At 36.1% G+C, this 17309-nt stretch overlaps 1 long non-coding RNA gene and 2 pseudogenes across 1 annotated transcript; all 3 read right to left on the reverse strand.

Moving 5' to 3' along the window:
• Positions 1–11681: 11681 nt before the first annotated feature.
• On the reverse strand, positions 11682–12759 carry LOC140176341 (uncharacterized; annotated as a pseudogene).
• A 193-nt stretch (positions 12760–12952) lies between these two features.
• On the reverse strand, positions 12953–13977 carry LOC140176087 (disease resistance protein RPV1-like; annotated as a pseudogene).
• A 193-nt stretch (positions 13978–14170) lies between these two features.
• Positions 14171–15559, reverse strand: LOC140176342 (uncharacterized). Its single transcript, XR_011867480.1, has 2 exons — positions 15094–15559; positions 14171–14850 (listed from the first exon to the last, which is right to left on the reverse strand). It is a non-coding gene; the product is annotated as an uncharacterized lncRNA (long non-coding RNA).
• Between the last annotated feature and the right edge of the window lie 1750 nt (positions 15560–17309).

Raw genomic sequence — 17309 nt, forward strand, 5'->3', positions numbered from 1 at the left:
CAAATCAAGAGATCCCTGAGATACCTCAGGGGATACATTTTCTTCCACACAATTATTGGGAGCAACTAAGGATGGAACATCAAGAGCACTCCATCATCCTTCATAAAATTAGAGAAGATCAAAGAGCAATGAGGGAGGAGAAACAAAGACAAGGAAGAGACATAGAAGAGCTCAAGGACATCATTGGTTCCTCAAGAAGGAAACGCCACCATCACTAAGGTGGACTCATTCCTTGTTCTTAAATTTTCTGTTTTTCGTTTTTTTTATGTTAAATATTTATCTATGTTTGTGTCTTTATTACATGATCATTAGTGTCTAAGTGTGTATGCCTTAAAGTAGTGAATATGAATCCATCACCTCTCTTAAATGAAAAATGTTTTAAAAATAAAAGAACAAGAAGTACATGATTTCGAATTCATCCTTGAAACTAGTTTAATTATTTTGATGTGGTGACAATACTTTTTGTTTTCTGAATGAATGCTTGAACAGTGCATATGTCTTTTGAAGTTGTTGTTTAATGTTAAATATGTTGGCTCTTGAAAGAATGATGACAAGGAGACATGTTATTTGATAATCTGAAAAATCATAAAAATGATTCTTGAAGCAAGAAAAAGCAGTGAATACAAAAGCTTGCAGAAAAAAAAAGAAAAGAAAAATAGCGAAAAAAAATATAGAAAAAGAAAAAGCAAGCAGAAAAAGCCAAAAGCTCTTTAAACCAAAAGGCAAGAGCAAAAAGCCAATAGCCCTTAAAACCAAAAGGCAAGGGTAATAAAAAGGATCCCAAGGCTTTGAGCATCAGTAGATAGGAGGGCCTAAAGGAATAAAATCCTGGCCTAAGCGGCTAAACCAAGCTGTCCCTAACCATGTGCTTGTGGCGTGAAGGTGTCAAGTGAAAACTTGAGACTGAGCGGTTAAAGTCAAGGTCCAAAGCAAAAAAAAGAGTGTGCTTAAGAACCCTGGACACCTCTAATTGGGGACTTTAGTAAAGCTGAGTCACAATCTGAAAAGGTTCACCCAATTATGTGTCTGTGGCATTTATGTATCCGGTGGTAATACTGGAAAACAAAGTGCTTAGGGCCACGGCCAAGACTCATAAAGTAGTTGTGTTCAAGAATCAACATACTGAACTAGGAGAATCAATAACACTATCTGAACTCTGAAGTTTCTATAGATGCCAATCATTCTGAACTTCAATGGATAAAGTGAGATGCCAAAACTATTCAAGAGGCAAAAAGCTACAAGTCCCGCTCATCTGATTGGAGCTATGTTTCATTGATATTATGGAATTTATAGTATATTCTCTTATTTTTATCCTATTTGATTTTCAGTTGCTTGGGGACAAGCAACAATTTAAGTTTGGTGTTGTGATGAGCGGATAATTTATACGCTTTTTGGCATTATTTTTAGTATGTTTTTAGTAGGATCTAGTTACTTTTAGGGATGTTTTTATTAGTTTTTATGTTAAATTCACATTTCTAGACTTTACTATGAGTTTTTGTGTTTTTCTGTGATTTCAGGTATTTTCTGGCTGAAATTGAGGGACTTGAGCAAAAATCAGATTCAGAGGTTGAAGAAGGACTGCTGATGCTGTTGGATTCTGACCTCCCTGCACTCAAAGTGGATTTTCTGGAGCTACAGAACTCCAAATGGCACGATCTTAACAGCGTTGGAAAGTAGACATCCAGGGCTTTTCAGCAATATATAATAGTTTATACTTTGCCCAAGTTTAGATGACGCAAAAGGGCGTTGAACGCCAGTTCTACGCTGCAGTCTGGAGTTAAACGCCAGAAACACGTCACAAACCAGAGTTGAACGCCAAAAACACGTTACAACTTGGCGTTCAACTCCAAAAGAAGCCTCTGCACGTGTAAACTTCAAGCTCAGCCCAAGTACACACCAAGTGGGCCCCGGAAGAGGATTTATGCATCAATTACTTACTTCTGTAAACCCTAGTAGCTAGTCTAGTATATATAGAACTTTTTATCATTGTATTCACACTCTTGGTTACTCCGGTTCCCCTCTGGGGCCGAGACCAATGAACTCCATTATCACTTATGTATTTTCAACGGTAGAGTTTCTGCACTCCATAGATTAAGGTGTAGAGCTCTGCTGTTCCTCATGAATTAATGCAAAGTACTACTGTTTTTCTATTCAATTCAACTTATTCCGCTTCTAAGATATCCATTCGCACCCAAGAACATGATGAATGTGATGATTATATGACGCTCATCATCATTCTCACTTATAAATGCGTGTCTGACAAACACTTCCGTTCTACATGCAAACAAGCTAGAATGAGTATCTCTTAGATATCTAATATAGAGGACCGAGTCCGAGATATTAGAATCTTCGTGGTATAAGTTAGAACCCATGGATGGCCATTCCTGAGATCCGGAAAGTTTAAACCTTGTATGTGGTATTCCGAGTAGGATCTGGGAAGGGATGGCTGTGACGAACTTCAAACTCGCGAGTGCTGGGCGTAGTGACAGACGCAAAAGGAGGGTGAATCCTATTCCAGTATGATCGAGAACCTCCAGATGATTAGCCGTGCCGTGACAGAGCATTTGGACCTTTTTCACAGAGAGGATGGGATGTAGCCATTGACAACGGTGATGTCCTATATAAAGCTTGCCATGGAAAGGAGTAGGAATGATTGGATGAAGACAGCAGGAAAGTAGAGATTCAGAGGAACGAAAGCATCTCTATACGTTTATCTGAAATTCTCACCAATGATTTACATAACTATTTCTATCTTTATTTTCTGTTTATTTATTATTAGTATTCGAAAACTCCATAACCATTTGATATCCGCCTGACTGAGATTTACAAGATGACCATAGCTTGCTTCATACCAACAATCTCTGTGGGATCGACCCTTACTCACGTAAGATTTTATTACTTGGACGACCCAGTGCACTTGCTGGTTAGTTGTATCGAAGTTGTGACAAATTATGAATTAAAATTAGAGCACCAAGTTTTTGGAGTCATTACCAGGGATCACAATTTCGTACACCAGGTGGCGTTCGTCAGAACCTGGTAGGCGTAAGAAAGAGAGTGGGGCAGGGAGGTGGCTGCGGATGAGGGTGGCGCGGCGGCGGTGGTTGCTGTTCAGAGGAAATGAGGGAAAGGTAGGGTTAATGGGGGTAGGGGGTAATAGGGGAAGGGAGGGGGCGTGTGGGTGGCGCTGGGCAGTGGTGACGGGGCGGCGGCGATGGGTGGTGCTCGCGGAGGGGGGGCAGTGGCGTTGGAGGGGAAAGAAGAAGGAAGAAGAAGAAAGAAGGGGGAAGGAGGAAGGGGGTGGGTGGCGGCGGTGTGATGGTGGTTCGGTGGTGGTGGCTGGGTGGTGGTGGTGTGATTGGAGAAGAAGAGAAGGAAGAGAGGGTTTTAGGGGGGGGCGCGACTGGTAGGGTTCGCGTGACTAGGGGGTTATATATTTGAATCCACGCGATCGCATGGGGCTCGCGGTCGCGTGGTTGGGCTGAAATGGTAGTTGACGCGATCACGTGAGTGGCGCGATCGCGTGGAGGGCAAAAAGAGTGAATGACGCGATCGCCTGGGGCATGCGATCGCGTCGCTGGAAATTGTGCTAAACGCACGAATCCAACATCGTTTCAGCGCAACTCTCTGTCTCCTTTTGGGGTGTTGTGTAATCCATGCGATGCGATCGCGTCACTCACGCTGTCGCGTGGGATTGATGTTGTGCAAGTGACGCGATCGCGTGAGTGACGCGATCGCATGGGTCATTTGTGCAAAACGCACAATGGCCGCACGATTCCATCCTAACTTTCTGGATGTTGGATCTTTACGCCGATCTCCAGATCACGCGGCCGCATGAATGACGCGGTCGCATGGGTAGTGTTTTTCGCAATTTGACGCGATCGCATGAGTGATGCGGTCGCGTCGCACACCCTTTTTTTTATGCAGGTATGCAGAATGCAATGATTAATATGAATGCGATGCAAAACTTCCAGGTTCAATATAATAAAATAAGATAAAACTTGAAAACAAATAAAACGAAATAAAAAATTGTAAAAGGAGCGATCATACCATGGTGGGTTGTCTCCCACCTAGCACTTTTAGTTAAAGTCCTTAAGTTGGACATTGGATGAGCTTCCTGTTATGGTGGCTTATGCTTAAATTCATCCAGAAATTTCCACCAATGCTTGGAATGCCAATAGCCTCTGGGGTCCCAAACTAGGCATGTAAAGCTTCTGAGCAGCTTCAAATAGATTCTCAGGCTCCCGGGGTGATGATTTTCAGCATAGATTCCAGGATCCCAAACTTGGCTTTTGAATCCACCTTCGTCTTGATCTATATTTTTCCATCTGGGCGGTTTAGAAATTAGATTCTCACCAGAATAACCAAACATTTTCCGAGATCCATTTGATAGATCATGATGCCAATCCGTGCACTTCAAGTTGAAGCGTGGAACCTTATTGAACCTTGTGCACCAGCTCTGAGTACGAGCCATTTCCTTTTTACTCTTAAAGCTGCAGAGAGCTCTAAGCTGGCCATCTGTTTCAAGCAAACCATATTCAAGTGGAAAAACACAGTTAAAGGTTAAGGATTGTACCCACTTGAAGCTTGTATTGGGTGGTAATGGCCTTGGGGTAGGTGGTTCCAGTGGTTCTGTGAGTTCTACTCCCTTGTGCTCTTCTGTGAATTTCTCCAATTCTTTGCAAGATTCTTCAAATGTGTCCATGTCCTGATCAAAGCCATCTATGTCTTCCTCATCACTTAAGTCATAGATTGGAGGTTGAGAGAAATCTACCTCCATGTCATCTTCGTATTCACTTGGGGAAGATTCTTCGATCTCAGAGAATTCACTTGCGGATGCAAGTTCATTACTAGGAGGACTTGACTTGTGACTATCATCATCAAGGAGACTTGCTTCTTGGGTTATTCTGTCTAGTTCTTCATGAGAGACTTGCTCAGGGGGTTGTGTACTATCCTCCTTAGTATCAATTATAACATCCTTGACAGAATGCTCCACAACTTTGGATTCTCATGGAGGTTCAGCGTCTCCTAAGTCTTCAACCAACTCTTCTTCTTGTATAATGACAGCTTCCTCTACTTGTTCTAGTATGAAGTCATGCTCTGTTCTTTCCACTGGAGTTTCTAGTATCTCCTTCATGCTACGCTCATCATTAAATTGTCCACACGGAGTTGTGGGAGGTCCTTGAATGTTCGAACGTCTAGAAGATAATTGACTTATTGCTTGCTCCAGTTGATGAAGGGTTGTTTGAAGTCGATCTACTGTTTTCTTGAGGCGAACCTCTGATTCTCGGGGTGATAGATTTGGATATGGCATAGGGGGAAGTGGTGGTGTTTGGGAGTGATTGGATTGGGACTGGGATAAATGAGGATCATATGGTGGTGAATGGTGAAAAGAAGCTTGTGAGTGTGGTGGTTCGAAGTTATGTTGAGAGGATGGCCTATAAGCATAGGGTGGGGCTTGTTGGTAACTACGAGGTTGTCCACCATGTCTATTGCCTTGGTATGCATTGTAGAATGGTCTTTGTCCATGATATCTTGGAGGGTGTTGCTGCCTAAAGGGTTGATCAGATCCTCTTGGCTCCATCCATCTTTGATTGCTCTGACCTTGATGCATGTTCCTGTTATAACTTCCATTCCTTTCAATAACATTAGAACCAAACTCAAAGCGAAAGGGGTGAGAATTCATAGTAGCTAATAGAAATAAAAAAAAAGGGAAAATAAAGACAAATAAACAAGTAAAAGAAAAATATTTACAATAACCAATAATAAGGCACACGATTGCAGTTTCCCGGCAACAGCGCCATTTTGAAAGAACTGAAGATTGATGGTTTAGAGGTTATAGTAAACTCTCGTTGCAAGTATAGTTACTAAACCAAGCAATCAACCTTTCTTACAAACGTTTTGGTTGTCACAAGTAACAAACCCCTAAATAAATTGATAACCGAAGTATTCAAACCTCGGGTCGTCTTCTCAAGGAACTGCAGGGAAGTATGTTCTTATTATTAGCTATGGAGATTGTAAATTGGGATTTTGAGAATGAGGAGTGAATAGTCTAATTAGCAAATAAAGTAAATGAAGAACAAGCAATTTAAATGGCAAGTAAAATAAATAAATAACTGTAAATAAACTTTTGGCAAGGTATGAGAAATTAGAGGTCCTATCCTAGTTATCCTTATCAATGATGATGAGAATTGAATCTTAATTCCACTTTGTTAACCTTTACTAAGATAAAGGAAGGTCAAGGGATTAATTGATTTGATCTTCGGATCCTATTTATTTCTTAAGAAAAGATTGGGATTATTGAAGTTTAATTCAATTAACAAAGATAACAATTATCAATCATGTTTGAGTTTGATAACTCCTGAGTTACTGATTTCTTAACCAAGACCAAAAAGAGAAAAGTAAATCTACTGGAATAAAAATGTCTTCAGATGGGAATAACAATAATGTAAATAAAAGAAAGCAATAATAAACTGAAATACCTCAAATAACATTAATTCAAAAGAGTAATCTGTAACATGAATGTAGCATAAGCCAAATAGGCAACATAACTAATATAAGCATTAAAGTATCTGAAAGTAAGAGATAAATATAAAGTAAAAGAACATTGAACTTGGGATTGAGAGTCACTCCTAAAACTAAGAGAAATCCTAAATCCTAATCCTAAGAGAGAGGAGAGAATCTCCCTCTCAAAACTAAATCTAAATCATGAAAACTAACTAAAAATGGAGACTCTCCCTGAATGGATGCATTCCCCCACTTCATAACCTCTGGTCTATGCCTTCTGGACTTGGATTTGGGCCAAAAAGGGCTTCAGAATTCGCTATGGACGTTTTCTGTAATTTCTGGTGCGTGGCCTCTGTCACGCGTCCGCGTGGGTCATGCGGTCGCGTCATTCGGATTTTTCCTTGTCACGCGGTCGCGTCAGTCATGCGACCGCGTCATATGTGTTTTGCTCGAGGCGTGCGGTCGCGTCAGTCATGCGGCCGCGTCAATGCCTTTTCGCGCTGGCATGCGGCCACGTCGCCCATGCGATCGCGTGGGTGCCAGTTTCTTCAAAAACTCTATTTTCTGCTTTCCTTCCATTTTTGTATGTTTCCTTTCCATCCTTTAAGTTATTCCTGCCTTAGAAGATCTGAAACTACTCAACACACGAATCACGGCATCGAATGGAAATAAAGGGCAATCAAAATAATTATTTAGGCATAGGAAACATGTTTTTCACATACATCACATAATAAGGAAGGGAAAGTAAAACCATACAATTAATATGAATAAGTGGGTGAAGGATTGAATAAATCACTCAGATTAAGCACAAAATATATCATAAAATATGGGTTTATCAGTGACCATTAGAAGGTGCATGGTAATTATGGGTGCTTTTTGGGGGTATGGGTTTTGTATTAGAGATTTTTTGGGGGGATGGGGGTAGCCAGGTTCCAAGTACCATACTAAACAAAAAAATATTGACCCAATTCGTCCAAAAAACAGATAAACCGGATCCTAAAACTTAAATCGAACCAAACTACGCTGAACTGGCCTGCAAATTCATTAAAGTTTGGGTCAAATATGGAATTGGGGACAATTGCTGTACGGAAGCTATCCTGGCCATTGAATCAGCATCTTTTTACCTGGTCCATCAAAGTCTGGAACATACTTTCTCCACCAAAAACATTCTCATCTTCATATCATATCATATCAACCATTCTCTGCATACTTATATTCTTCGATGATAACAAACGATTTTGCTTCAAGTGGCTTTCGTAAACAGCGTGAATTTCCAAAAAAATTTTAAGTACGAAACATTATTATTAGTTATATTAACAAATGTTATAATTTTGTATTTTTTTAAGTATAGTAACCATTTTTTTCATAATATTTTTTAAAAAAATTTATATTTTTCTCGTTTCTGATATGAATAAATCAGATGCTTAATTTTTATGTTACATCATACATACTTGTAGTTAGTTTAAAGTTGTTTGTTGATTTTGTTTGGATTTCGTAATATATTGTCATATATATATATGTAATATAATTTGATCTGTTTAAATATTTTAGTACATAATTTAAATATATCACAACATGATTATATTTAGCTTCATATTATCTTCAAAAAGGTGTTTGCTACGGTATGATGATAAATTCATACGTACCGATACGTTTAAAATATAGACAAATAACAATAAGACATGTGGAATTTATTTTTCACGTCAGCATTTAATTTTTTCTTTTTTAAATATATAGTATATCACCACTTTTACTAAAACACCCTTTTAATTAAATAAAAATAAAAAATATTTATTTATTTAATTTTATAAAAAGACTTAAACATCCTTCCTTTATTTGATTAGACAAAAATACCCTTTTAAATTAATCAAATTTTAGAATTCAATTAATCCTAATTTTATAGTTTCAAATAATTGAAACAACAAAACAAAAACACATTAAAAAAACAAAAAATCAAAATTGTTCTTCATCTATGTTAAACATATTAAAAAAACAAAAAACCAAAATTATTCTTCATCTAGGTTCAGAAACCTTCTCGTTCACGCCTCTGAAAGTTTTAGTCTTCTTCATCTTCTTCTCTCCTCTTCCTATCCCATCTCTCTCTCTCTCTCTCTCTCTCTCTCTCTCTCTCTCTCTCTCTCTCTCTCTCTCTCTCTCTCTCTCTCTCTCTCTCTCTCTCCTCCTCGATCTCTCTCATCTATCTCACTGTGCGTTGCACGCAACATGCCATCGTTTTGCTGGGATGCCCTAGCCAATTACCCAAACTTAACTCTACACAACGGCTAAAAGCGAACCCATCCCTCCCATCACCCTCAAGCTCCTCCTTCCTCTCTCCGTCATCGATCTCACTCCCTCACCTCCGTCCATCTTTATGTCTTTAGAAACCCATAGTTTGTTCCAAAAAGTGTGGAATTTGGTTTCTGAGAACTGCAACTAAGCTCTCTGTCCACTTCATTGATTCTTTTTCTCGAGCAATTATTGTCGAATTTGATTCCGTTACATTGAAGTGGTTATGTCCAACCAGTAATGGAAATCAAATCCCTCGAGTAAGAGAGCATTTATGGCAATATTGAAGTGGTTCCAAGCAGTATCGGTTTCTCATCATGATTTTTACTTCTTGAAGATGGATCATGGTCTACTGAATCTGGAGATTTAGGGAGAGAAGCCAATCTTTTCTTCCAACAATTATTCTCATCAATTGAACAGATTGATTTACAAGTCTTGGCAGAGCAGCAACTCCCCCAATTAGTTCTAGAAATCTTCTTAAAAATATTTCTAAAGATAAGGTGAGAACAACTATTATGAAAATGGGATCTTTCAAGGCACCAGATAGAGCCAGATGGGTTCCATCATGAGATTAATCAGAGGAACTGGGAGATTCAGCCAAGTGTAATTCAGATATCAAATAACTATGTAACTGGCTGGATGGCAAATGATGCTTTAAAACAGCAGAGAGGTTATATAAGATGTTAGAGCCTGAGCATCAGGTGCAACATATTTGGTATCATAAGACTTAAGATAGATTATATATCTATCAATTTTTTTTAATTTGTTGTACACCTAAAAAAAGAAATACCAACAGAAAGAGCTGATTAATATAATTTTAATTTTAAGCAGGTGACATTGTCAACTATAGGTTAAATTATTAGTACTTCAAAGGTTCAAATGTTTTCCATCATATTACCTTTAGTGAGAACTAATTTGGCTCAAGATTCACAATTTGTCAACTAAAATGATTCATTCATATATTATAAGTTTACAGGGACTAATTACAGCTTTCAACCAAGAAGAAAAGGTCTTTTTTTTTTTTGCAAGGGTTTTGAACTATATACATTATTTTAGAGCCTCGGATCATAATCAAAATATGAATAGTAAAATGCTATACATAGATATGCACAATCTTCTTTATACTCATTAGTATGTAGAACTCAATCTTCTTGGGTGGACAAATTTATATTATTAATTAGACATGGTTTGAATAAGATCTTTTGATTCTATCATTAAAATGTATTCTACTACTTAATAGCATCCTAAAAGTTATGTGCACCTCTTGTTGCATCCTCTCTGGAGCCAATACTTACATCCCTGTCATCAATTTCACATTACATAAACAGTTTCTGTAAAGTTGGGTACTAGAAAAAGTGAATGACTTACATGAATTATTAACTTGGTGCCTGATAAATTAAAACCATTTAATGATATAGATTTAATAGAAATCAATAAGCATAAAATTTTACTAAAACCTTTAAGAGTATCGTGCATTAAAACATTGTTCGGAGAAAAGTATGTGCAGAAGTTTTTTTAAAAAATGATATCTGAGGTTAGAAGGAAAACTTATAATTAGATCTAGGCAAAAAATTAAATTTTACCTTTCTTAGTCTACACTTACCCACAATTTCAACTCAAATTGACAAGTCACACAGCACTCTCTGGTAATCATACTCTCTGGAGTTTTCGTTTTCCAAGTGGCTTCAAATTTTTCTGAAAAAAATATATAAACATTAGTTTTATACACAGATCAGCAGAGAAAATGAACAAAAAGTAAGCATACAAATGGAGAGAAAGTAAAAGAGGAGAGAACTAATGTGGACTTTGAATATGAAGTTTCAATAATTGCATACTTGCTTTATAGTATAGATGAGTAACAGCACACTATATAAGGTGGCAAAAGGAAAAAATGTGCTTTTACATTTCTAAACAAGAAAGACTTTCTAAAAGTTGATAATTTCATAGCACTTAATTTGAAGTTCAAAATAGTAGAACCACTCCTGATAAGCTTATAGATAGTAACATAAAGTATAGGAGTCAAATATAAAATAGATATCAAAAGCTCTATCAAAATCAGCCTGCAACATAATGTGGACATAACTTTCATATTTTAAAAATAACATTTCTAGATACCTAGAGAATTAGCACTTACTTTTTCATCTCCACCATGAACAGTAACATTTCTATCTGCTACCATATCATCACCACAAACAATATCAATTGGTTCACCATATATGAGATAAACTGTTATCTTCTTCATTATGATTCCTACCCTAGCAACAACAACAATCTGTACTTCGTCTTTAGCTTCAAGGTTTGAAATCACTTTATGCCATTCCTCTTCTCTAAGTGAAGCCAATGTATCTCCATCATAGAGATAATGAGTGGTCTTTGTGAGATTTATGATAAACAGATTTTTAATAATATGGCCTTCAGATACTTTGATGTTTGGAGATGAAGAGTAGGAGACACACAACATCATTGTTTTTAACTTGTATCCATTCACATGAGGGACATCGAAATTTACAAAAGAACCTTCTCCACTGAATGTTAACCAATCAGGATTCTTATTGCCAGGAAGCAAACATTCTCCAGGTACTCTGGCATTAAATTTCTTCATAATCAAAACATACTTTAGTATTCGAAGTTTAAGTGTTAGTTGTAACTTTCATGAGTTAACTTTGAATAAGTGAATAATATATATTTGTATGAGCAAAACATCAAAATAGTATCCTAAGGATTTTGATGTTGACAAAATAGGCTACAAAATAACAAAAGAAAAAAATTTTCTTGTGGCATCGAAAATCTTTGAGATACAATTCTGGTGGTGGTTTACTCATTTATAATTAAAGACCCATAAATTCATGAATCTTAAAAGGTGATCCAATGGTTATAGAAAATTATTTAATATATGGCTGAGCTTTAGCATGTATGAATTTCATATGTCAGCATTTCCAACAATATTTTGAAATACCTTAAAAAAATTATAAAAAAGGAAAGAAATTATAAACTATTTTGATGATATACAACCATTTAGCATATTTCTATCTCAAGAGTTACAAAAACAAAGAATAAAATGATAGAACAAAGATATAGACAAACCTGCAAAATATCCTCTCTGAGTACCTTTGTGACAGAACAATTCATTTCCATTTGGACTAAAATTGAATTCAAGGAATTTTCTGATTCAGTAACATCACCTTCACTGCAACAACCAACTGATGATGCACATGATGATGCTATCATTTCATTGCAGTTTGTGACATTATAAGTATCTGAAGCTACATCTCCTGTTATTTGGAGTTGTGAGCCACACTCCATCCTAACATTCTAAACCTGTGGAAGCGCTCTGATAATGGATGATAGGCCTTGAGAATTTCTATTTAGGACTATTAAGGAAACAAGATTTGACAAGTCCAAAAGTGTTTGCACTCAGGGTGAGAAATTATTTGTTGGAGAGGTCCATGACTAAATGATTGAAGGAAACACATTGCGCGATAATCCTTCAAAGTCGCACAAGGAAATATACACAATGCTCTTTAATCTTAGTAGTGCATGAGGCACTTGTGTTATGGCAGTTTTATCTACCATCAAAGTTGCCAATGATTCCATCAGTTCTATGTCTTCCTCTAGCTTATCAATCAATGAACATCCTGAAAGAATGAGAGTTTTGAGAGATTTCAACTTGTAGATGCTTCTTGGAAGTACACGAAGCCCTGAACACCCTTTCAAATTGATTAGAAGAACTTGCTTGAGATGTTCAATGGTATGAGAAACCGAAGTCAACTTTGGTCAATATTTGAGTATTAACTTTTCAAGATTGGGCATATTTGAAAAGTCAGGAGTTTGTGTCAAGTGTTGAGAATGACTAAGATTGAGCATTTTTAGATTATTCATCATCTGCAAGAATTCTAAGGAGATGAATTCAACAACTAAAAAAAAAACTAGATTTAAATATACGAAAATTCACTTGAATTGTTTTTAGAAATTTGTTAATAGGTACATACTTTTTTTATAACAATTTCATTAATATGAGAAAACAGAAATACAGAAAAGGTGGGGGAATAGGGTTCCCATATAAAAAAACAAAACATAAAACAAACACCTATAAAAATGCAAAGCTCTCCAATCTTTTAACATGTCTAAAAAGATCATGAGCTTTGTTTTTCTCACTTGTTCATGAAGTTTTCTTTGTTAGAGGTTTGCTATGTCCAACCACAAAAGTAAATAAAACTCAGAATTTATACCTGACCCTTCTTCCATACTAGGTCGAGTTTGCTATATTTGAAGTCAATGGCAACTAAATTTCCTTGATCAAAGTTTGCAATTGTATATTCTGAAGGACATTCATGCCAGCACAACCATCGAAGATCTGTTGAAAGGTATTTAAAGTCTCCAACAAGTTACACATTTGCAAACTGAAGCAATCTCAGTCCTTCATCTCCTTAAATGCTTCTGTCTTTAACTGAGTTAGATTCAATGACTTTGGTAGGTTCAAAGCAAGTCCCTCAATAGCTTTTGTTCCCTATAAATTATAGGAACCAAAAAGTAAAATTGGATTTAGGGTAGCTAAAAGAGCACTAAAAATTTGAAAAGATAGTCAATTAACTAAAACTCCAATCAGGTGGAATGATAAAAATTTAAGAGAATAGAATATAATTGAAGTTTCACTCACTTGTTTGAAAATATAATTAAAAAGGATGAAACAAAAGTTTTCACAAAAGTTATATATGAATTTTAAAACATACTTGAAATTCTTACCATGTCTTTTGATAATACATTAAGCACTTCCTCTGGATTCCACAACCTACTACGTTTCCTCAGGTTTCATTGGCAAACTCTCGCGAATAATTTCTCTTCCCATGTCTCACAGCAAACCATGCATGCCAAGTTTTCCCTTGGTGTCCACAGTAATAAGGCATCGTTCCATAAGAATATTTAATCCAATTTCAGCTGAATGCCCGCAGCCATTTAATATATCAATTACATCATTTTTGTCCATTCTAATAAAGAAAAATGCTACATCAAGAAATATTTCTCTATCCATATCATCACTTAGACCATCAAAACTTGGATACAATTAGTATGTTGCTCATTAGTGGATCTTTAGAGAAGGCAAAAAACTGTCATATGATGGTTATGGTTATAGTTATAGTTATTTTCATGCTATTTGGGGTATTGTCTGCTTCTAGAGTTGAGATACATATTTTGATCATGCGTCTCATTCTATTGAACTGGGTAGCCTCCTAGAAGTTTGGTTGTATATTCGAAGCATGTTCAATTGCCATTATTGTTTATGTTATTTTAATGTATCATTATCATGACTTTGGTGCCTTGTTATATATTGAAAGACTATGATAGAATGTTACAGACTAATTTTCTGCACCAAAATAACATATACAAAATAACATACTATGATAGAATGCCACAAAATATAATATTCTGCATTTTACAAGAAAGACTATGATAGAATGTTACAGACTCATCACCAGATTCCACATTTATATACATCAGCTTCAAAAATTCTAACCCCTTAAAGAACCATACTAAAAACTTGATTCTTTATACCTCCTGACTCCAACCTAAGTTCTATCTAACTATATATATCCCCATGTTTTTAACTACTACATATACTTTAACTATAAAGGTTAAGAGCAGCTTAAAAACAGTTTAACCCTTCTGAGTTCACTTGGATACACTAGCACAGAATCTACACATAGCCCCCCTTTGGTGTGTGTGCAATCAATTTGAGTCATGGAGAATTTAATTTTTGTTGATGTATTTCCATCCTCCACAACAAAATTGCCACCATGGTAGAAGCTCCATTTGCCAGGTTCTCTCAGAAAACACTAGGATGTAACAAACTGGCCATCCGAAGTACAACGCTGGAACCTTACAGGCTTTACATCCCAACCATGAACATGTTCCGTGTTGCAGACCCGTCGGCCAAATCTCTTGGAGGGTTTCCCTAGATGTAGTCTGAAGAACAAGGTGTATGTTCCGGCTGGGAATGGGAACTCCACTTCTCCGTCCACTTCAAACCACCAGATTTGCTGAAGGTATGTGACGGTACTGAATCTGCAAAAATGATGGAAAAAACCCAAGATTTACTCAAAAGTGCATTGAAGTCATTAACCATTTAAAACAAGACCTACTATTTTGACAGTTAAACTAGATGATTTTAAGGTTCATTACTTTAATTTCATCATCAACGAGAATAACAAAAGGGGAACGATTCAACTATTTTCACCAATATGCATGTTCTTCCTTAACAAGAAGATTCCACAGAAAATTGAAGCTAATCCAGAAAGTTATTTTCACCAATATGCATATGTTATTTTGTGGAACTGAGCTGCCCGACGGTGCTTTCAAAGCTGAAACAGTAGCTGCACGATGGTGGAACAGAGATGCACGATACCGACGGCGGCTTCGAAGCTCGTTTCGGCGACGGCGGCGGGAGATGGACGGAGATGAGGGAGTGAGATCGATGTCGGAGAGAGGAAGGAGGAGCTCGAGGGTGATGGGGGGAGGGGTTCGCGTTTAGCCGTTGTGTGGAGCTAAGGTTGCTGGGTTGGGTAATTGGCTAGGGCATCCCAGCAAAATGATGGCGTCTTGCGTGCGACACACAGTGAGACAGATGAGAGAGATCGAGGAGCAGAGAGAGAGGATAGGAAGAGGAGAGAAGAAGATGAAGAAGACTGAAACTTTCAGAGGCGTGAACGAGAAGGTTTCTGAACCCAGGTGAAGAATAATTTTGGTTTTTTATTTTTTTTAATATGTTTAACACAGACGAAGAACAATTTTGATTTTTTTTAATGTGTTTTTGTTTTGTTATTTCAATTATTTGAAACTATAAAATTAGGATTAATTAATTCTAAAATTTGATTAATTTAAAAGGATATTTTTGTCTAATCAAATAAAGGAAGGATGTTTAAGTCTTTTTATAAAATTAAATAAATAAATATTTTTTATTTTTATTTAATTAAAAGGGTGTTTTAGTAAAAGGGGTGATATACTATATATTTAAAAAAGAAAAAATTAAATGCTGACGTGAAAAATAAATTCCACATGTCTTATTGTTATTTGTCTATATTTTAAACGTATCGGTACGTATGAATTTATCATCGTACCGTAGCAAACACCCTTCAAAAATTTAATTAAAAGTTTACTATTTAGTATGTACTCAATATTATTGGATTTTTTTTAAATAAAATAAAAAAATAATTAATTTCCCAAACAAGATTTTTTAACTTTAATTTGTAAAATGCGATTTTTTTTTGTACTTCCGCGAACTCTATAATTTATATAGTGTTCGCCTGACCCCAACGAATTTTTGTGCTTTTATAGAATTCGCCTGACCCCGACGAACTTCACCCAAATTTTCGAAAATTTTTGATTTTAAGCCATTATCATCGTCTCCAACAGTATTTAAGAATACACAAAAGTACACAGACAACGAGCATGACTTCTTCAATATCGTCGGCACTTATGAAGACGGACACTTAGCTGGGTTGCCGTGTTCGCGTGTCTAACACATTTCGGACACGACACTCACCGACACTTGTCCGACACGCATGTCTGCTGTGTCCCACGGTGTATTAATACAAAGTAAAAAAAATTTCTCCGGATACGGTTGGACACACCTAAATACCATCACGTGTTAGTGTGTCCAGTCTTATTCTAACATATATTCTTAAAATAAATTTAGATATAGTATATATTATTATTTATTAAAATAAAAAATATTTTAAATATTTGATATAATTAAAATAAGACATTAAAAGTAATTAAAAGAATTAATTTATATTTTAATATCAATAAAATATCAAAATATCATTACGATTTATCTACAAACTACTTTATATTTTATATGTATGCGTGTCCCGTGTCTTATAAGATTTTTAAATTCGGCGTGTCCCGTGTCGTGTCGTGTCGTGTCCCGTGTCCGTGCATGATAGGCCGGCACCAATGGCAACCATTATCATCGTCTCCAGAAATACAGGTACACAGGAATAAGTCATATTTAACAAGAATTTTTTAATTATAAATTAAAAAAAATCACTATTTCCCAAAAAATAATACGACTTATTACTATGTCTTGTGTACTCCTATATATCCTGGAAACGATGATAATAGTTGTCATTGTTAATCTTCTAACTTTTTTTTTCTTACCCAATCTAATATTTATGAAAAAACATATTGAAGTTCACCGGGATAAGACTCACCGAGAGATAAGGCGAACTCTATAAAATTATAGAAGTTCGCGGGTCTGGCAAACTCTATATAAATTATAGAATTTTTCGGGAATGCGACGAATTTACTCTTAATACAAAAAAAAAATCGCATTTTGAAAATTAAAATTAAAAATCTTGCTTAAAAAATTAATTAATTTTTTATTTTATTTTAGAAAAAAAATCCAATATTCATGAAGGTGGCACCTTCTTATTATTTTTTTTGTTGTTGGTGGTGTCTTTCAAATCAGCATTATCAATGGTGATTGCACAAGTTGTATTGGCCTTTTTGGCAAAATGAGGCAC

The sequence above is a fragment of the Arachis hypogaea genome, chromosome 11 (genome assembly GCF_003086295.3).
Source record: "Arachis hypogaea cultivar Tifrunner chromosome 11, arahy.Tifrunner.gnm2.J5K5, whole genome shotgun sequence".
Lineage (NCBI taxonomy): Eukaryota > Viridiplantae > Streptophyta > Magnoliopsida > Fabales > Fabaceae > Arachis > Arachis hypogaea.